Below are 22,296 nucleotides of genomic sequence, written 5' to 3'. Positions count from 1 at the left end.
ATCTCCCACAATTACTTATAGCTGCGGAAACTGGAGGTGAGAGAGGTTAAGCAACTTGTTCATGTTGCTATTGTAGTGGCCAAACTCAAAGTCCCTCCAGCCCTGACTCCAAAGCTTGTTCTCTTCCCACTACCCCAGAATAGCCTCCCCAAAGACCTGACAGCATTCCTTAAAAATCCTACCCTCACCAGCGTTGCCAGGAAAGTCCAAGATGCTCAGTTAAATTCTCAGATAAAGAGCAAGTACTTTCTCAGTGTTTATATGTTTCAAATATTGCACAGGACCTACATATATGCTAACAGTTATCCTTCGCTTATCCTAAATTTGAACTTAACTGGGCATCCTGTAGTTTTATTTGCTAAATCTAGCAGCCTAGCCCTCATTGATGCTTTCTGGCCACATGATGGTGATGTCAATGTTCTGAAGTTTGCTCTTCATTATTAAATCATTCAAAAAAGAGTTCTTCCCATTTTGGGGGATGGTGGAGTGATGAGGAAGTGTTCTAAGGGAGGGGTCCATTTGAGCATAGCCATGTGTGAGAAAATAACAGGCACTTCCTTCTTTATGGATCACTGCACTGGAATAGGGCTGGAAAGTGCTGGGCTGGCTGGGTAGATTTGCGTGATGCCCAGGTGTCTAATGCAGAACTTTCCAAAGTGTGTTTTGTGGAGCCCCAGTTCATGAGCTATTTATTTTGTGGACACGTAACTTTACGAGAGGCTATGAATGGCACTCCCCTTGGAGAATATCCCCTGGGCATACTCTGGTATTAGAGAAAGCCTAGAGAAGAGACTGTTGATTCTCCAGACCTTAGACCTTATCAATCTCCCTGGAGACAACAGGTGGAGCCCCCTTCCTGTGGGAGGACGAAAAACCCAGTGCCGACTTGGGTCCCATTCTCAGGCTGTTTCTTAGACTCTTCAAGCCGTGTTTACAGGTTCTTTTTTTATTCTGGGGCCCTTGGTACAGAGTTGAGTCAAAAGTGCTCAGTTGCCATCACGGAGCCTCTGTGGTCTGTAAATCATCAGCAGTGTTAATCCTGTAAATCCCAGGCTGGGCTGCGCTCCACCTTCCCTACTTCACCCTTGCCACCTTGTCACCTGCTTCTCCAGGCTACTGTGCTCTTCCATGCTGATTCACACCCCACTTCCTGTTTACCCTTCCCCAGCACAAAAAAGGCAAACAGCACTGGACAGCCCACAACTCTAGAGTCAGCAGCATCTCTGTCTGGCCATGGGGTGCCGGTAAACATTTAGCCACCTGCTGGAGGGGCTGAGCCCTAGCGTTTGCAATTCCTGTGATGTAAATGCTCCCACCAGGGTAGATTTCAAGCTCCAGGCTGTGATGTTATTGAATGGAGTTGGGAAGAGATGCACAATAGCACATGTTTATATTGTATTTTCCCCCCACTGGTGCAATAGACTTCAAGAGCACTGATGAGAGAAAATGTAGTAAAATAATTATCAAGCAATGAGCTCTGAGTACGTATGACCTCTGTTTTTAATATAATGTATTTAATTGTAAACTTATATAATTTAATTTTAATTTTTTTTTTTTTTAGAGACAAGGTCTCACTCTGTCACCCAAGTTGGGGTGCAGTGAGGCAATCATGGCTCACTGCAGCCTCCAACTCCTGAGTTCAAGGAATCCTCCTGCCTCAGCCTTTCAAGTAGGCATGTGCCACCACCATCCCTGAGCCCACCATCAGTCATTCTTTTTGAATTTTTTGTAGAAACAGGGACTTGCTCTCTCATCCAGGCTGGTCTTGAACTCCTGGCCTCAAGCAATCCTCCTGCCTCAGCCTCCCAAAGTTCTGGGATTATAGGCGTGAGTCGCCACACCCAGCCTATAATTTAGTTTTAAATGATGGCCATGTTTATCAATCAGCTTGAAAATTCCTGAAAATTTTGCAATCGGCTCTTACAAGTCCACACAGCTCGTTTCAGCATACTACTGTGAGTTTCAGGGTAGATCTCTCCTTAGCCTTCAGCTCGGCTCCAAATTTCAGGGCCTGTAACTTCCGTCCATTGCCCACTTCTCCCATCTCCACCACAAGCAATGGGAATGTACTTGAAACCATGTTTACCCTACTTGGAAACGAGGCCCAACTCCTTCCCCTGAAACAGTCTGCAAGATGCAAACCTGCCACTCATGAAGATCAACTTTGAGATTATCACACAGGTCCCTTTGAGCCACTATCATTCAGAACAGAATAGTTGCTTCACTTTGCATAAACAAAAGGGCAATCATATATTTTTCTCAAAGCAAAAGAATGGTCTGCTCCCAAAGGTGAATTCTAGTTTCTAGCTGAAAATCAGCACAGCAGAGAACCACTGAAGCTCTGGAATTTGGGGTGACTTTCCCCAATTCCCAGGATTTCAAGGATTTCAGGATCCAGTCTTAGCTAGGACTCCAAGTCCCTCTCCTCAATCCCTGCTGAAGAAAAGCTTTTCCCAGACATATAGCCTACCATGGGTGTCTGGGTGTCGTGTTGGTTTTTTTTGTTTGTTGGTTTGTTTGTTTGTTTTGGAGAAAGGGTCTCCCTCTGTTGCCTAGATTGGAGTGCAGTGGCATGATCCCGGCTCACTGCAACCTCCTACCGGGTTCTAGCGATTCTCCTGCTTCAGCCTCCCAAGTAGCTGGGATTACAGGCACCCGCCACCATGCCCAGCTAATTTTTATATTTTTAGGAGAGGCAGGGTTTTGCTATGTTGGCCAGGCTGCTCTCGAACTTCTGGCCTCAAGTAATCTGCCCACCTGGACTTCCCAAAGTACTGGGAATACAGGTGTGAGCCACCGCACCAGGCCAAGGGTATTGTGGTTAAATTGTGTCCCCTCCCAAAAAAATAGGTTGAAGTCCTAGCCCTGGCACCTGTGAACGTGACCTTATTTTGAAATAGAATGTTTGTAGGTATAGTCAAGTTAAGATGAGGTCATACTGGATTAGTATGGGCCCTAAATTGAATGATGCCCTCATAAGGAGAGGAAGACACACAGAGGGACGACAGCTATGTGAAGACAGAGGCAGAAACGAGATTGATGTAGTCACATACCAAGTAGGGCCAAGGGTGGCCGGCATCCACCAGCAGCTTGGAACAGGCATGGGAGGATGCTCCCTAGAGCCTTCAAAGAGAGCATGGCCATGCCAACACCTTGATTTTGGACTTTGAGCCTCCTAAACTGTGAGAAACCCAGTTTTTTTTAGCTTGTTACAGCAGCCCTAAAAAACTAATACATTTGGGTACCCAGCTCTGACTGCAAAGATCTGCTACTGCCTCCAGAATCTAAAAAGATTCAGACAAAAGAGGACACCACTAGGACAGTGGGGTTTCTGCTGTGGTCCTGTGTTTGTTCTGCAAGTCTCAGGTTTGCCCTCTAAATCCACACTACATCCTTCTCTGTCTGCCCTGCTCTGGGCCGAAGCTGACGTACAATGGACCACACCAACAGGACCCTCTGCACTCTGGTTTCTGGTTGTGCCACTAGGAGGCCGTAGCAGGAGACAGGAGGGAGAGAGGGAGGCCAGGGCCTAGATTCTGCCAGCTCCGTCCCGCAGGTCAGCTGTGGCTAAAGATCACAGCTCTCATCTCGCTTCTCCCAGCCTCTCTGTGTCCAGGTTCCACTTGCCTCTCCCATCCTGGCCTCTAGCATGAAGGATGGTAATGTCCCCACTGACCCCAGGGTCCCCTAGTGTACCACACTATTCTTCATGATTTGCCTAATAAACCTTGTGTATTAGTCTTCTCGGGCTACCATAACAAAATACCAAGATCAAGATGCTGTTAGGATCCATTGCTGGTGCGGGCCATCTTCCTGGCCTGCAGGCGGCCACCTTCTCGCTGTGTCCTCACGTGGCCTTGTCTCTGTGTGCATACACTCCTACTGTGTCTCCTCCTCTGCTTATGAGGACACCAGACCTATTGGACTAAGACCCCACCCATATGACCTCATTTAAAGTAAATTACCTCCCTAAAGCCCTATCTTCAAATCCAATGACAATGGAGGGTAGGAGTTCAACATATGAATTTTGGGAGGACACAATTCATTCTATGACACTCTGCTCACACCTCAGTTAAGATGGAGACAAGGTCTTATGGGCAGGAGTTTTCTTGGGAAGTGGAGTGGAGGACCAGGGAGTGTGAAATCAGGGCAGAGGGAACGCCAGTGCGACAGCAGAGCATCGAGCATTTGATCCCCCAGGACCTTCCGCAGAAGCACGAAGATTCTGCATCAGAACTGTCCACCCACAAGATAGGTGGATTTCCGTGTCCCATCGGTAGAGGCTGCCCAGTAGCCTCTGCAGGTTTCTTTTTTTTTTCTTCTTTTTTTTTTTTTTAATTTGTGAGACAGAGTCTCGCTCTGTCACCCAGGTTGGAGTGCAGTGGCGCAATCTCAGCTCACTGCAAGCTCCGCCTCCCGGGTTCCTGCCATTCTCCTGCCTCAGCCTCCCGAGTAGGTGGGACTACAGGTGCCCACCACCACACCCGGCTAATTTTTTGTATTTTTAGTAGAGACGGGATCTCGCCGTGTTAGCCAGGATGGTCTCGATCTCCTGACCTCGTGATCTGCCCACCTCGGCCTCCCAAAGTGCTGGGATTATAGGCGTGAGCCACCGCGCCCGGCCAACTCCCTGCAAGTTTCTGGCTGTGCCTGTGTCATCTGTTTAGTGTGAGCTCCCGTGGCCTCCAAGTCTCTGCAGTGTCAGGGAAGTCCCAGGGTAAAGATGAAGGCAAAGTCAGCCTGGGGGGAGGGATGTGAGCACCAAGCAGGTGGGTCCCCAAACTTCACTCCACCTACGGCTGGAGTCAAAGGTGGAGCACAGAGGATCAGAGTCAGAAACAAGGGCAGGAGATGCAAGTTCTTTTACTAAATTCTCAAATGACCCAATTTGTGTGGGTCATCTGTTTCCTGCCTGGACCCGGACACATTCAGAAGTCAACAGGACACTGTCCGAATGGGTTTTGGTTAGTAACTTCCTTATAGCGTCTCTCACTGTGGCTCACCCATCTGTGCTGTTCTCCCCATCCATTCAGGGGATGAGATTTGTAATGGCCTCTATTTATGATTTTGGAGGGTGAAGGAAATTGGTCTGGAGATGTCTTGAGCCCGTGTGAAGAGGTTTACACCTCCCAAGATGTTTGAGAACCACTTTACCACAACACACCTCTGGGATAATGTTTCAGTCCGAGCGAATGTCAGCATTTGGTAGCAGCAGGTGAACATAAGCACCATCTACAGGGATTAGGGAATCAGAAGGAAAATACTTTATAGTTGCCAAGGTAAGAACATAATTTCCTATTAGTTTGCCCCCAGTAAATAGAAACAGCCAGCAGAAAATCCCTGGCCAAAAGCTCCTTTGCTCTATGCCAACCAATTTCATGCTGTCTCTGAGGATGTGAAGAATTGAGGCAACGTCCAGCCTAACGCCACTCACAGGAAGGTGGGGAGGGCGGGGTCCAGGGAGCTCCTGTCTCTTGTCTTTCTCCTGTGGGCTCTACTGCTCCAAAGGACCTAGAAGCCTGTGGAGGAATTAACTGAACTTGTTACATAATTAATCCTCTGGTTGTTCTGTCCTGACCTTGACTTATCCTTTTTCTTTTCTTTTTTTTTTTTTGAGACAGGGCCTCACGTTGTCACCCAGGCTGGAGTACAGTGGCACCATCTTGGCTCACTTGGAGCCTTGATCTCCCAGGTTTAAGCGATCCTCCTGCCTCAGCCTCCCAAGTAGCTGTGACTACAGGTGTGTGCCACCACGCATGGCTAATTTTTGTACTTTTAGCAGAGATGGGGTTTGCAGTGTTGCCTAGGCTGGTCTCAAACTCCTGAGCTCAGGTGATCCACCTGCCTTGGCCTACCAAAGTGCCACAGGATTACAGGTGTGAGCCATCATGCCCAGATGACTTGTTCTTGATTTTGTAACTGATACAAATGTGAATTCACCTCTATTCCAAGTTTATTAGTAGAGCAAGAAGGAAAAAGAATTCTTCCAGAATTCAGGCCTAAGGGCTACCCCTGGGTTAATATGCCTGAGGTGGGTGTCACACCTTTCATGCCCTCTCATGAATCACACCTCCCAGTATTTATGGCCTACAGGAGTCCCTTCCCAGATTGATGCTGGGCTTGGCCATATGACTTGCTTTGGCCAATGGGTACCAGCACAGGTGACCCAAGGAGAGGCCTGATAAATACTTGTGCATGGGGGCCTGATCTTTGTGGATTCTGCTGCCACCATGGAAAACACCTGAGCCATCCTGCTGGCGAGGCCCCATGGAACAGCACTGAGGCTCCTTGGCCTATAGCCCCAGACTGTGAATGAGACCTTAGACCTGTGGTCCCCAACCTTTTTGGTACCACAGATCGGTTTCATGGGAGACAATTGTTTCACAGATGGGCTGGGGAAAGGTTTTGGGAAGAAACCTTTCCACCTCAGATCATCAGACATTCCATTCTCATAAGAAGCCACAACCTCGCTCCCTCGCTGGCACAGTTCGCCGTAGGGTTCACGCTCCTATGGCCCTGGTCTGCTGATCTGACAGGAGGTGGAGCTCAGGTGGTAATACGTGCTTACCCGCCGCTCACCTGCTGCTGTGCGGCCTGGTTCCTAACAGGCCACTGGTACCAGTCCATGACCCAGGGATTGCAGACCCTACCTTAGACCATGCAGCCCTATGTGAGCCTCCAGGTGAGACTGCAGCCTCATGAGTAACTCTGCCTAAGACTTCCCAGCTGAGCTTAGACTTGTAAGTAAATAACAGAGGCCACTCTGTGCCACTAGTTTTGGGGTGGTTTGTTATTGAGCAACGACCGAGACATGGCCCTTGGTCTGGACTTGCCTCCCTCGTTCACTGAAGCTGTACCTTACTGGGCTCTTACCGTGTACTGGACTGAGTGATGGGCAGGAGGGATGCAAAGGTGGATGTGTGTGTTCCATCGAGCAGCTCGGGGTTCGAGGAAACACTGCAGCTCAAGCTGCAAGCGAGGTCCTGGGGACCCATCCAGGAGGTCCATTAATCTCCAGCGCCAAGAGATCTTGCAGGTCTTTGAGATCTTTAAGGCCCTCTTCCTGCCTCCCTGGCTGCCTCTCTCAGTGCTGTTTTCATCTCCCTGCTGTGCCACCCCAGGCATGGAGCCCAGTGGGCTTCCATTACCCTTCAGCGCCCCTGAAACCTCCCCAAAGGCAGACGTGTGCATGGCAGCTCTTACCACGGGCTCATGACAGTGGTGGTTTGGTCCTCAAGATGGCAGACCCTGGGTTCAGGCCCCATAGCTTAAAGGCTCTGCCATCTTGGGCAAGTTGCTTACCTCTTCCGTGCTTCCCTTCCTCGGCTCTAGGCCAGGGAGCCTCAGTGCACTTCCACGGGGCCTCTCCAGCAGGACGGCTCAGGTGTTTTCCATGGTGGTGGCAGAATCCCCATGGGTGGCCAGAGTTGGGGGTGGAATATGAATAGAACCCCTTTCAAAATGGCCATTGTGAGGAATCAATGAGATAAATGCCTGTAATCCCAGCTACTCAGGAGGCTGAGGCAGGAAAATCATTTGAACCTGGGAGGCAGAGGTGGAGGTGAGCTGAGATTGCGCCATTGTACTCCAGCCTGGGCAACAAGAGAGAAACAGGCATGTGCCATCCTGCCTGGCGAATATTTATATTTGTATTACGGCCCTGCAGAAATACAAATTACGTAAATGAATATTATCTGGGCCTCCAGTGCTGGGATTTCTCACAGGGTGGATTTCTCCACGGCCTCTGATATTTTGTCACGGCCATGTCCTCTCCCATCCCCCAGTCACTTCATCCTGAGGTCACACTCTTCGGTTTTCTGGCCTCCTTCGCCCCTTCCATGTGACTCAGTTCTGTGATTTCACCAGTAGCGGCTGTGCAGCTCCCACCAGCCCCTGCTCAGCTCCTGGCCAAAGGCACCAGAGTGCTGAGTGCTCCCTGCGCACTGGCCATCCACCCCAGGTGACCAAGCAGGCGGGGCTGCGACACTTCTATCCTCTCTCCCTCCCCCTTCTTTCTAGTTGGACCTGAGCAGTTGGAATTTATTTTCCCAGAGAAATGAATGATGCACTGCCCTTCAAGCAGAGAAGCTGCGACAGTCACTTCAGGTTTTTAAAATAAGAGAATTGGCCGGGCACGATGGCTCACGCCTGTAATCCCAGCACTTTGGGAGGCCGAGGCGGGCAGATTGCCTGAGCTCAGGAGTTCGAGACCAGCCTGGGCAACATGGTGAAACCCCGTCTCTACTAAAATACAAAAAGTTAGCCAGGCATGGCGGCGTGCGCCTGTAGTCCCAGAGACTTGGAAGGCTAAGGCAGGAGAATTGCTTGAACTCAGGAGGCGTAGGTTGCAGTCAGCCAAGATTGCACCACTGCACTCCAGCCTGGGCAACCGAGTGAGACTGTCTCCAAAAATAAAAAATAAAAAAATAATAAAATAAAATAAAATAGGAGAATTTCCACTTTCACCTATGAGCAATGCCGGCCTGCTCCCCCATGTGATCAGCACCCACTGTCCCAAGGTCCTCCCTGGCAGGACACTGGCACTGCCCTTGCCCACGCCGCCACTGCACTTCCAGCTCTCTCCTCATCCTTGCCTGGTGAATGCAGCCTGTAGAGCTCAGAACTGGCCAGGTGTGAAAGCCAGATACCCGTGCAATCCTCACATCCTGCACACGAATGCAGACCGTGTCCCTTTTTCTGAGGAAGGAAATTAAAACTGGGGGAAGGACAGAACGATTCCATTCCAGGAGCCTGGGAGCTCTGATAGGACCCAATTGATATTGACTGAGATGAAAGTGGCCGCATCACCTGAGGCTTGTCTGCCTGGATTTTCCCCCCATTAACCAGAAAAGAAAGGGACCTGAAGCCTTGGTGATAAGAAACTTCATTTTCTCTAAAGCAGGCCTCTTGGAGCAGATAATCAGGATGTGATGCAAATGCTGACACCCAGACACAGTCCTGCGTGGCTTAACCACAGGGCTACTTCTGAGAGATGCCGCGTTAGGCGACTTTATCATTGTGAGAACATCATAGAGTGTTCTCACACAAACCTAGATGGTGCAGCCTACCACACACCTAGGTTAGATGGCACACCGCATTGCTGCTAAGCTACTAACTGTACAACATGCTGCTCTGCTGAATACTGTAGGCCACTGTGACATGATGGGAAGCATTTTTGTATCTAAGAATAGAATAGACACAGTCAAATTACAGCATGAAAGATGGAAAATGACACACTGTTCTTGGAGCTTGCAGGACTGGAAGTTGCTCTGGATGGGCCAGTGAGTGAGGAGGGAATTGGAGGCCTGGGACGTCACTCTACACTGCTGTGGACTTTAGAAACACACTATACTTACACTGCACTAACTCTTCCGCAATATTTTCCTTCCTTCAATGATCAATTCATCTTTGTTTACTGTAATTTTTTTACTTAGTAAGCTTTGTAATTTTTTAACATTTTGACTCTTGTAATAACACTTAGCTTAAAACACAAACACATTGTACAACGGTAAAAAAAAAAATTTCTTCATATTATTGTTCTATAAGCTTTTTTCCTTTTTAAAAAAATTCTTTTATTTATTTATTTATTTTTTTGAGACAGAGTTTCTCTCTTGTTGCCCAGGCTGGAGTATAATGGCGCAATCTCAGCTCACCTCAACCTCTGCCTCCCAGGTTCAAATGATTTTCCTGCCTCAGCCTCCTGAGTAGCTGGGATCACAGGCATGTGCCATCACGCCTGGCTAATTTTGTATTTTTAGTAGAGACAGGGTTTCTCCATGTTGGTCAGGCTGGTCTCAAACTCCGGACTTCAGGTGATCCACCGGCCTTGGCCTCCCAAAATGCTGGATTACAGGCGTGCACCACCACGCCCAGCCTTAAAATTTCTTATTTTTTTATTTTTACTTTTTAAACCACTGGCAGAGCAGTATCACCACAAACACATGAGGAATGCCTTGCACTGAGACGGTATTATGACAATGATGACATCACTAGGTGATAGGACTTTTCCAGCTTCGTTATAACCTCATGGGACCACAGTTGTATCTGCAGTCCATTGTTGACCTGAACGTTGTTACACGGCATGTGACTATATTTGCTTAAGAAGCCAACCGTGCCCTATCTCCAGACATGTATGAATTTACCTGTCAGTATTCAAGAAATATGTTCTATTACTATACTTTTTCTAAAGCAAATCAAACAAAGTTCTGAGACTCCACTTGACAAAGATGGTGTGAATTCACTTCATCTGGTTTTGGGGTGCCACTCTGCTTCCCTCAAGTACTGTAAGAGTCTGTCCAGAAATTTTGGGGAAAGGTCTTTTTGACATTCAGTCCATCCTGGATGATATATGAATCCTCACACATTGTCTCAGGTCATGGGGTTCCTTTGAAGGTGGACTGCCATGTCCTTTCTGAGCAAAGCTTGGATGCAAAGACCATTAGCCTCATGGCTTAGGGCTTGGCCTCTGGGTATCCTATGAGAATCCTGTTATTGACAGGGTGCTGCAATGGAACGGGATGGGAAGAGAAATCCACCCCACTTGGGCTTGGGAAATCTAACTGCTCTCTTTGAGGTCACACCACTGCTCACTTCCTAAAGCCCCAGGCCCCTGCTCAGTCATAGTCTCCTGAAATGCCCATGTCCTTGGCCCTGAAACCTGGGAGTATACCTTCTATGGCAAAAGGGACTTTGCAGATGCAATTAAATTAATAATCTTAAAATGGAGAGATTATACTGGATTATCCAGGTGCATCCTAAATATAATCATACGTATCCTCAGAAGAGGGAGGCAGAGAGAGATTTGACTTTGGAAGAGGAGAAGGCCGTGTGATGAAGGAAGCAGAGACTGGAGGATGCACTTGGAGGACGGAGGAAGGAACCACCGGCAAAGGAAGGCAGGAGGCTTCTAGAAGTTAGAAAAGGTAAGGAAACGGATTCTACCCTAGAGCTTCCAGCAGGAACCAGCCCTGCCCCTTCAAACTTCCAGCCTCCAGAACTGGAAGATGATAGAGTTGTGTCGTGTCAAGAACCATGTTTGTGGTGATTAGATATAATGGCACCAAGAAATTCACACAGCTCCTTTACTCCCTGGACAACTGAGCTCTTGGACCTAGATCTTTTTTTTTTTTAAACAAATCAAAGTGTTGAGAAGGTGAGAAAATCCAGCCCTCTAGGACCCAAAGATGGGGCTGCCTTCTTAGAGTGGAGAAGGGAAAATACCTTTATTTCTTTCACAACGAGTTCATGGCAGGAGGTAAGACATGGTTGATTTCTCAATCGCGATATCCTGCCCCTCAGGAACATTTGAAGTCTTAGTCATCAGGGGCTCCTGGAAACCTACTGAGACTAGAGAGATGCAGCACTGGCCTATAAAGCTTGGGGTTACACAGGTCTGTCACCAATGCTTGAAAACCCCATCCTTGACCAGGGCCCCTCAGTCACCTTCACTAGTAGAAAGCCCGCGGACCCATTTTTCATGAAGAGGAGATCTGCTGACCTTCTACAAACACTTGTCTGAGTGGAGGCAGGGCTCATCGAGACTCACCCAGCAGAGGAAAATGAGCCCAACACTGCGACTGGGCAAAGTGGGACTGAGCATGGGTATGGGACAGTGTGGTCCTGAGGCGTTCTGCAGGTAGGATGTGCAACATGGTGTTCTATCCACACGGGGTGTGCCTTCGGGCTGTGCATGGGCAGGACAGGGCTCTCCTTCCATACTGTCAGGCTGCAAAAAGTAGGACATTGGTAGGTAAGAATTCCACTTATTTTGGGGGAAAATCTGTATTCCATAACCTCTATGTTAATCATGCTTTATTTTGCCTTCCCAAGATATTTTGTATTCCTAAGGGGTATGGAAAGAGTCTATGTTCTTTAGTTCTCTCATAAAAACACTAAGCAATCATCCAGTTAGACAAGAACAATTGTCCCTTGGTATCCATGAGCGATTGGTTCCAGGACACCAGACTCCACAGATGCTCAAGTCCCTTGCAGAAAATGATATGGTATTTGCATATAACCTACACACATCCTCCCGTATGCTTTAAATAATCTCTAGATTACTTAGCATGCCCAGTACAATCCAAATGCTACATACGTAGTTGTCATACTGTATCATTTAGGGAATAATAACAAGAAATAAAGTCTATACATGTTCAACACAGACACACCATCCATTTGGTTTTTTTCCAAATATTTTTGATTCCTGGTTGGTTGAATCCACAGATGCAGAACCCGGAACCCACAGATATAGACAGACTGCTGTATATCAGTTTCCTACTGCTGTCATAACAAATGACCACAAAGGCCTCATGGCTTAAAACAACACAAATTTATGATCTTGTAGCTCTGGAGGTCGAAAGTCTGAAACTCACAGGGTGATATGGTTTGGCTGTGTCCCTACCCAAATCTCATCTTGAATTGTAGCTCCCATAATTCCCAGATGTCATGGGAGGGACCAAGTGGGGGGTAATTGAATCATGGGGGCAGTTCTTTCCCAGGCTATTCTTGGGATAGTGAATAAATCTCACAAGATCTGATGGTTTTATAAATGGGAGTTCCCCTGCACAAGCTCTCTTGCCTGCCACCATGTAAGACGTGCCTTTGTTCTTCCTTTGCCTTCTGACATGATTGTGAGGCCTCCCCAGCCATGCTGAACTGTGAGTCAATTAAACCTCTTTCCTTTATAAATTACTCAGTCTCAGGTATGTCTTTATTAGCAGCGTGAGAATGGACTAATACACTGGGCAAAGATCAAGAAGTCAGGAGGGCCACATTCCTTCTGGAGCCTTCTGGAGGCTCAGGGAGAATCTGTCTTTCCCATTTGCAGCTTCTAGAGGCTGCCCAGGTTCCTTGACTCCAAACCCCTTCTTCTATCTTTAAAACCAGCAATCTCATCACTCCAACATCTGCTTCTACTGCCTCATGCTCTGAGTCTGCCTCTCCTGCTTCTCTCTTACTTGCAGAGCTCAGATAATCCAGGATAGTCTCCCATCTCTAGATTCTTTTTTTTTTTAGATGGAATCTCACTCTTGTCACCCAGGCTGGAGTGCAATGGCGCCATCTCTGCTCACTGCAACCTCCGCCTCATGGGTTCAAGCAATTCTCCTGCCTCAGCCTCCAGAGTAGCTGGGATTATAGGCTCCTGCCATGACACCCGGCTAACTTTTTTGTGTTTTTAGTAGAGACGGGGTTTCACCATGTTGGCCAGGCTGGTCTTGAACTCCTGACCCCAAGTAATCCACCCACCTTGGCCTCCCAAAGTGCTGGGATTAGAGGCGTGAGCCACCACGCCTGGCCTCCCATCTCTAGATTCTTAATCACATCTGCAAAGTTCTTTTTTCCAGGTGAACTGACATATTCACAGGTGCCAGGGATTAGGACATGGACAGTTTTGTGGGGTCATTATTCTGCCCACCACAGCAAGCAAATTTACTATGATGTTTTAAAACCCAGCTATAAACATCTGTTCATGGAAACTTCTCAAGGGAGTCTCGTGCTATCTGCAGGTGCCTGGCACAACCCTGAGTAAATGCTTGCTTCTTTCTCTCACTGGTTTCCCTTAAGTTCCAGCTGTCGTTGTACATTTGCTCACTCATGAGCCTTCCCTTCCCAGTCCTTAGAAGCAGCTTCTGGAGATGACCCCATTGTGAAGTTTCTAAGGCTCCCTACAAAGGGCCTGTGGGGCCTGTGGATGAATAAGCCCTTGACCAGCCTCCACCTCCCTCTTCTGGGTCTGACGGTTGGCTGACTAGTCTATTGCCAGAAAGAAAACAGTCTTATTCCTAGGCAATCAGAAACACACATGGCTTCCAGAAGATGGGGCCAGACACGTCCTTACTTGTATTCCCTCATACAGAGTCCTCCTCCTGGTGAGGGTCTCTGCTTTCTCTGCCCTCTCCCTTTTCTCCTCTCATCCCCAGCCCTTCCTCAGGATCCTGGTGGCAGCCCAGAGAGTCATGGGGAGCATTCCTCCTACACTATCCAGGAAGCTGGAGCAAGGTTCCTCTCTGTTCCCCTGCTTAGCACGAGTCGTAAGATTTTCAGGCTCCTAAGCAGGACGCGAACAAGACAAGTCCTTCTTGCTAATATTGACCATTGGCCATTAACATGTATTACCATTTAAGTGATCTTCCTAGCTTGGCTGTCTTTTTTATTTTGTTTTTTGTTTGTTTTTGTTTTCGCTTTTTGAGACAGAGTCTTGCTCTGTCGCCTAGGCTGGAGTGCAGTGGCGCGATCTCGGCTCACTGCAGGCTCCACCTCCCAGATTCATGCCATTCTCCTGCTTCAGCCTCCTGAGTAGCTAGTAATACAGGCACCCACCACCACGCCTGGCTAATTTTTGTATTTTTAATAGAGACGGGGTTTCACCGTGTTAGCCAGGATGGTCTCGATCTCTTGACCTCGTGATCTGCCCACCTCGGCCTCCCAAAGTATTGGGATTACAGGTGTGAGCCACTGCGCCCGGCCCCTTGGCTGTCTTTCTAAGACCCTCTCCTCACTGGGATAGGAGGAAAAGACAAGAAGGCTGTAAGAAGGATAGAAAATCCTATCCTCCCACAAACCATAATCAACTGAATATATAATAATTGGATGAATAAATGCATGCATGAAATGCATCCAATGTCTTTGCCTTCCTATCATCTCATACCTTGTAAAAGACAGGAGACTTTGGCAATGAAGACTGCCTTTACTGCAGAGCTCAACCAGCAATCCCATCTGTAGCCCCTTTCCTGTGTCTAGTTCATACCACATTTTTGCCCTGATTTTGGATTTTCAATATACTGAGAAATAAGCTTAACTACTAGCCATCTGTCTTCTCTTTTAGAACGCTGGAAAATATGAAATAACTAAAATGTCAAGCTGGAAGGTTATTTCATAATTGATGTTCCAGCCGTCTCAGGATAATTTCTCAACTGTAATTGTCAAGGGCTCCACAATTGCTTCTGCCAAAATCTTTTCATTACCACACCAGTCAGATTTCCAAATATTCATTGGAATTCATAAAACATGCTAGCACCTTCCTGTGTAAGATATGTGTAATAACTATTAGTAAGCTAGGCTAGCATGTGCTGTAATGTCAAACCTATGCCAGGAATATTCTGTGATCTTTCAGGGAAATTCTAGGTCCCTGAGCAAAACTTTTGAAACAATTCCTTCTTGAAGGAAAAAATTCCCAGCAATAGCCTTAGTGGGACTCCTTAGGGAGTTGCCTGGTTAGTAACTATGCCTCTATTTGTGTAACCAAAACATATTTTTAAGGAGGATTTAATCAAATAGTTAAAAAGTAGTGCTTTAGGAGAGCAATGTTACCCCCTCTGGAAACCACATCAAGAAGGTACTATCTATAGTCTGAGATGCTTTGTTAAGGAACTGCCAGCTCAGGTTGAAATGGAGGGGAAAAAAAAAACCCACCACGATTACCTACTAGGAATTAGGATTTTTGACTCTAGACTAAACCCTTAAATGGGCAAGACTTCATTAACTACCAATGTATTTGAATATCAAGCTATGAAGACATTGAAATTAATTACTTTGGCTGTAGCAATTAGGGTGTGTCAAGTCAACCGTGGTATATAATGACAACTTGTTATCCTACAGCACTCTTATCATAAATGGCACCCTCATTAACAACGAAACTCAAATCCATGTGTGCCTAATGACCAGCCAGCAGAAGGCAGCTCGGTCAGCACCCACACTTCAAGCAAATGCACCTCATTTACAGCTCTCTCATTTTTGTACATTTTTCTTCACACTTTGACAATTTTTCATTCATCACTATGACTGAGAAAAGGAAATATAATGCATAAAATATAAAATCTCCACAATAAGTCAGAAGAGCAACCATTTAAGAAATGAAGTGCTATATTCCACACTGTGTTGGCCAATGTTAACAACAGGCTCAAACCCCTGACAAGACCAGATACAGAGATGGCTTGTATGACATCAACAGGATTTAATTTCAAAAGGTTAAAGAAGGAAGTCAATTCAGCTAGAGTACAAGGGAAAAATCAGCAAGATGATCAGTGCAAGCTTCCAGATCACAGCTGCCCTACAGAAGTTTCCATGTTGACCAGATGGTAACCACTGGCCACATGGCTGCTGAGTGCTTGAAATGTGGCTAGTGCCACTGAGCAAATACCTTTTCAACTTTAATTAATTTTAAATTATCTTCTTTTTTCTATACCTCAGTCCACTTTTCCCCTTCTATCCCCAATGCATTCTTTCAAAGAAAAGCCCAGATCTAGGTCATAAAATCCTCACAGGAGAGAGGCGTACACATTGGGTACAAAGTCTGAGAATATAAGGGTCCCATTACCCCTCCTGGAAACCTAACTATCTATTGCTGAGGCGGGCTTGTACATAGCCTAATCTCTATATATGTCAGAGATCATCTTACCTATACCAGGTTCACATTTTCCATCTTAGAGTTATACAGGACACTGTATATGGGACCTGCAGGGATATGGGGTATACTACCAGTACACCCAGACATGAATGAAATGCTGCCTCTGCATCCTAGACTCCAGGCTAGCACAATGTGGTCCAAAGAACATTTCCGAACTCCATGCTGAGGGACTGGAGCAAGGTCCACCCTGACATCTCTAGGAGTTAGACTGACAAGCTCCTCAGACAGCAAAAGGGCTTATTTTGCACCTGGCAACGAAAGTCAGGCATGGATGGACATGAAGGAACCTCCAGTTCCAGTGGTTCTATTAAGCTGCGAACGTAATTTTTCAGTCACAAAGAAAATAGCTGACGGAAGTCAGTCACAATCAACCAATTATTTTGCCTCCTGGTTGGTCATTGTTGTAATGAAAATATTTCCTTTCAGCGCATGGAAAACAGTTTAGTAGAACTAGCAAAGAAAGATGGCATGATCATTAGCTCATTTAATATTACAGCCTCATGGGACAAGCATAGATTCAGAAACATTAAATAATATTCTAGGTAAATTATCAGAAATCAAGAATGAGGAAAGCTAGAGTTCATGACACATATTAATTTACTTAGGGAATCTTCAAACATTAAAAAGAAGTAAAAATAATAAAGTGAATGCTTATGTAGCTAACAAGTTCAACAATTATCCACACCTGGCCATTCTTGTTTCTTCTGTACTTCAACCTACTTTCCCTTCCATCCCCAGTGAATTATTTTAAAGAAAGTCCCAGCTCTTCCCCTAAGTGTTTCAGCTGGCGATACTAAGTGGTACAACCTGAGGTAACCTGTGAAAATGGTTTGCTATTCACTTGACCCTTAGAACCCCACAAAATCATACAAATCAAGAGGTTCAAATTTTCGTGTTCACTTTAAGTACACTCGTGAGACTGCCCATGCCATCAGGGGTATGCATATACAAAAAGTCACGAAGTATCTGAAAGATATCACTTTGCAGAAACGGTGTGTACCATTCCAACCTTACCATGGTGGAGACGGTAGGGGTGCCCAGGCCAAGCAGTGGGGCTGGACACAAGGTCGGTGACCCAACAAGACTGCTGGATTTTTGCTGCACGTGTTTAAAAATGCAGAGAGCAATGCTGAACTTAAGGGTTTAGATGTAGATTCTCTGGTCATTGAGCATATCCAAGTGGAACAAAGCATCTAAGATGTGCTGCCCCACCTACAGAGCTCATGGTTAGGTTGAGCCATACTTGAGCTGTCCCTGCCACATCGAGATGATCCTGACTGAAAAGAAACAAATTGTTCCTAAACCAAAAGAAGAGTTTGCCCAGAAGAAAAAGATATCCCAGAAGAAACTGAAGAAACAAAACCTTATGGCATGGGAGTAAATTCAGCATTAAAATAAATGCAGTTAAGGCCGGGCGCGATGTTTCATGCCTGTAATCCCAACACTTTGGGAGGCCGAGGTGGGCGGGTCACCTGAATTCAGGAGTTTGAGACCAGCCTGGCCAACATGGTAAAACCCCTTCTCTGTTAAAAATACAAAAATTAGTCAGACGTGGTGGTGCGTGCCTGTCATCTCAGCTACTCAGGAAGCTGAGGCAGGAGAATCGCTTGAACCTGGGAGGCGGAGGTTGCAGCGAGCCGAGATCGCGCCATTGCACTCCAGCCGGAGTGACAGAGCGAGACTCTGTCTCAAGACAGTAAATAAATAAATGCAATTAAAAGTTTAAAAAAGTACCAGATATCACATAACTTTTAAAAAGCCTTTAGTTTATATTACTAAAGATAAGGCAATTCCTTTTTTTTTTTTTTTTTTTTTTTGAGACAGAGTCTCGCTCTGTTGCCCAGGCTGGAGTGCAGTGGCCGGATCTCGGCTCACTGCAAGCTCCGCCTCCCGGGTTCCCGCCATTCTCCTGCCTCAGCCTCCGGAGTAGCTGGGACTACAGGCGCCCGCCACCTCGCGCGGCTAGTTTTTTGTATTTTTTAGTAGAGACGGGGTTTCACCGTGTTAGCCAGGATGGTCTCGATCTTCTGACCTCGTGATCCGCTCGCTTCGGCCTCCCAGAGTGCTGGGAGCCACCGCACCTGGCCAGTTAAAGCAATCTTTAAACATACTGCAGTATCATTATCACATCTAAAAATGTTAATAATAATTCCTAGATACCATCAAATAAACAGAAAGTCTTGCTGTCATACCTGTACCCTCCTCTGTTGCCTCCCTCTCCCACAGTAATATTTTTTAGTTTTGATTTGTCCTTCAATTGTTTTTTATGTAAGCAAATAAATATAGTAAATATTTGTTGTTTTTTTTCCCTCACAGAGAAGAGGTAACCCATTATACACATTTTCTGCATCCGGATTGCACTTAAAAATTATTCTCACTTGTTACCAATACATAGAAAACTTTGTTCTCTGTTTCAGCGGCATAGTACTCTAACATGTGAAGGTACGTTGTTCAACCATTTCTCTGTTGATGGCCATTTGGGCTAGTCCCAGTTTTTTGCTCTTACTAGCAGTGTTATCACGAAAAGCCTTGTGTATATGAATTTCCTATTTTGAGAGCATCTTCGGAATAGATTCCTAGAAGTGGGATTGATGAGTCAAAAGGCAAATGCATATAATGTTGCTAGCTATTGTCAAACTCTCTTCTATAAAGATTGTACCACTTAGTATTGCCAGCAGAAATGAGTATGCTGTCCTTCTTTAGGATTTTTTGGCCCTCCGAGAAATGAGAAATAGTATCTCAGTGAGGTTTCAATTTTCTTTTTTTTCTGTAACCTATATTTTAACAACATCATTCTAAGAGAGCAAGACTCCTTTTGGACAGTAACGCCATTGGAATTGTCAAAAAAGAAAAATCTTCCCTGGCTACATTATGTGTTGAATAAAGAAGTTTTTCTTGCAGAGGGGCTGGAGTTGCTCAAGCATGGGGAGTTATGAAAATGGAATAGTTGAAATTCATAGAACTAGAAGCCTCAAAGGGCTCTTTGTAACAGCATATTCCATTGGATACCTTTGGAGACGTTCATACCCACCAAATACTCAGAGTATACTTTTTGAGAAGATTAAATCTAACTTAGAAGTTGGAGGTTCTTGGTACAACAAAGAAAAGCAATGCTTAACCCCGCAAGATTAACTGGGGAAAAACATGATACCTTCAGTCAAAACTTTATGGAACTTTTACTTTAAAAAACTTCATTTCACCCTACCCATGCCCAAGTACCCCCCAAAGAAATGCTTATAGCATAGCATTTATGTGAGCTGTTTGAATTTCAACACTGCATAAATGCTTGCAAAAGCATATATTTGTCCTTTCTTCTATTTTATTTTTAAATCAACGTTGGCATTTTCACACTGTAAAGTGACTTTTTTATGTGCGGACTTGCCTTACACAAATTTCAATATCCCATGTTTACAAAGGAGCACTCACTGAAGTTTCAATTCTCTTGCATTTAATTTTCCCAAGTTGCCAGGTAGCAGCCTACCAATCTATGGACCATTCAACATTCAGGGATGAACTTTCATGGGTCCTGGGGATGCAGAGATGTCTACTTTGTGGTTCCTTGGTAGAGGAGCTGAAAAGTAAACATGTAAATTAGTAGAACCTATGACATGGGACCAACCAGGGTGTGTTGTGATTATTGACATGTATCTCTACTAGAAAAGTTCACTCTTCTTTTTAAATGACAGCTTTATTGAACTGTTACCACCGGTAATTCACATGACCAATGGTGGACAACCAGGACTCCAAGATGGTGTCAGTCACACCAGTGAAAGAGAGGAAAGTCATGGATGCCTAACTTGGGGAGCTGCCAAGCTGGCTATTGATGTGGGGTTTTGCCCTGAAATGCATGGTTGGGTTGGAGCATTCAAAGAAGTTACTAACCACATTAGAACAAGTACCTCACATGAAGGAAGGGAGCACTGCAGGGGTTTCTATGACTGGCAGCTTACAGCTTTTCCTCTATGTTCTTTCTTACAAAGAGTGCAACTGTGAGCAACTCTGCAAGTAACACCCAAGAGAGGCCAGCGAAGGATGCACTCTGCCCTTCTGACCATGACCTCCTTGGCCCATCACCCCTTTGTGGGAAACTCCATCACCGCTGAATTCTTTTATATCCTAATTGAGAACTAACACCCAAACAGAAGATGACTGGTATGTATAAAGAAATACAAATAATAAAATTCATATGCCATATAATTCATCTCTTTAAAGTGCACAATTCAATGGGTTTTTTTGTGTGTATATTCAGAGTTGTGCAACCACCACCACATTCAATTTTAGAACATTTCATCACCCCCCAAAAGAAACCTTGCATCCACTAACAGTCACTCACTATTTCTTCCAACGTGCCCTCCCCACACACCCACCCCCCCCGACCCCCAGCCCTGGGCAACCACTAATCTTTGCATTCTCCCTAGATTTACCTATCTGGGATATTTCATACAATGAAATGAAAATGAAATCATACAATATGTAGTCTTGGTGACTATCCTCTTTCATAATGTTTTTGAGGTTTGTCAATGTTGTAATATATATCACTATTTAATTCCTTTTCCTTGCCAAATCATAGTCCATTGTGGATATACTACGTTTTATGTTGTTTACTGTTTGATATGGTTTGGATTTTTGTACCCACACAAATCTCATGTTGAATTGGAGGACAGGCCTGGTGGGAGGTGACTAGATCATGGGGGCAGATTTCCCCCGTGCCGTTCTCATGACAGTGAGTGAGTTGCCACAAGATCTGATGGTTTAAAAGTGTGTGACATATTGTGGCACTATTCACAATAGCAAAGACTTGGAAACAACCCAAATGTCCATCAGTGATAGACTGGATTAAGAAAATGTGGCACATATACACCATGGAATACTATGCAGCCATAAAAAAGGATGAGTTCATGTCCTTTGCAGGGACATGGATGCAGCTGGAAACCATCATTCTGAGCAAACTATCACAAGGACAGAAAACCAAACACTGCATGTTCTCACTCATAGGTGGGAATTGAACAATAAGATCGCTTGGACACAGAGTGGGGAACATCATACAACAGGGCCTGTCATGGGGTGGGGGGCAGAGAGAGGGATAGCATTAGGAGAAATACCTAACATAAATGACGAGTTAATGGGCACAGCAAACCAACATGGCACATGTATACCTATGTAACAAACCTGCATGTTGTGCACATGTACCCTAGAACTTAAAGTATAATACAAATAAATAAATAAATAAACGCGTGTGACACTTCCACCTTTGCTCTCTTTCTCTCTCCTGCTCCACCATAGTAAGATGCCCTTGCTTCCCCTTTGCTTTCCATCATGAATATAAATTTCCTGAGGCCTCCCAGTCTTGCTTCCTATTAAGCCTGCGGAACTGTGAGTCAATGAAACCTCTTTTCTTCAGTCTCAGGTAGGTCTTTATAGAAATGTGAAAACAGACTAATACACTGTTCTGTTATTAGATGACACTTATATACAGTGAAATGCACACAGTGAAGCATGGCTATGCCACATTTTGTTATCCATTCATCTCTTGATGAACCACTGGAGTATTTCTACTTTTTGGCTATTAGGAATAATGCTGCCGTGAACATCCATGTAGAATCATGTGAGCGGATGCTTAGTGGAACTGCTGGGTTGAGCAGGCTAACTCAGGGAAGGAATGCATCAGTGTATTCCTCTAACAAGCACAATAGTAGAAATTTACTGAGTCATCAGCTTCTTGCTCAAAAGTGGCAACCAATCAATTTTCCTGCACTTTGGAACTGGGAGGGGCCTCTGCTGTCGGCTGGCCCACGTTCTCGGTCAGTTGATCATCCAGCCTGTGGTTGTGGTGTGATATCCAGTTCACATTTCTCCATCTTATTTATGTGGCACCATGAGAGAGCCTTTGC

The 22,296-nt window shown here is 45.6% G+C and overlaps 1 long non-coding RNA gene across 4 annotated transcripts in view; it reads left to right on the top strand.

The window, feature by feature from the left end:
* The window catches only part of LOC144336463 (uncharacterized), a 33,863-nt gene that overhangs the window by 4,048 nt on the left and 7,519 nt on the right, over nt 1-22,296 (top strand). The window contains exons 2-4 of one of the 4 annotated variants that reach the window (XR_013408286.1): nt 5,618-5,740; nt 10,781-10,922; nt 20,386-20,557. This is a non-coding gene — a long non-coding RNA (uncharacterized LOC144336463). Of the gene's footprint in view, nt 1-5,617; nt 5,741-10,780; nt 10,923-20,385; nt 20,558-21,688; nt 21,813-22,296 lie in introns of all 4 variants that reach the window. The other 3 variants (XR_013408284.1, XR_013408285.1, XR_013408283.1) reach the window with 3 other exon arrangements.

Source organism: Macaca mulatta, chromosome 18, assembly GCF_049350105.2.
Source record: "Macaca mulatta isolate MMU2019108-1 chromosome 18, T2T-MMU8v2.0, whole genome shotgun sequence".
Classification (NCBI taxonomy): Eukaryota; Metazoa; Chordata; class Mammalia; order Primates; family Cercopithecidae; genus Macaca; species Macaca mulatta.
This window is presented reverse-complemented; position numbering and strand designations above follow the sequence as displayed.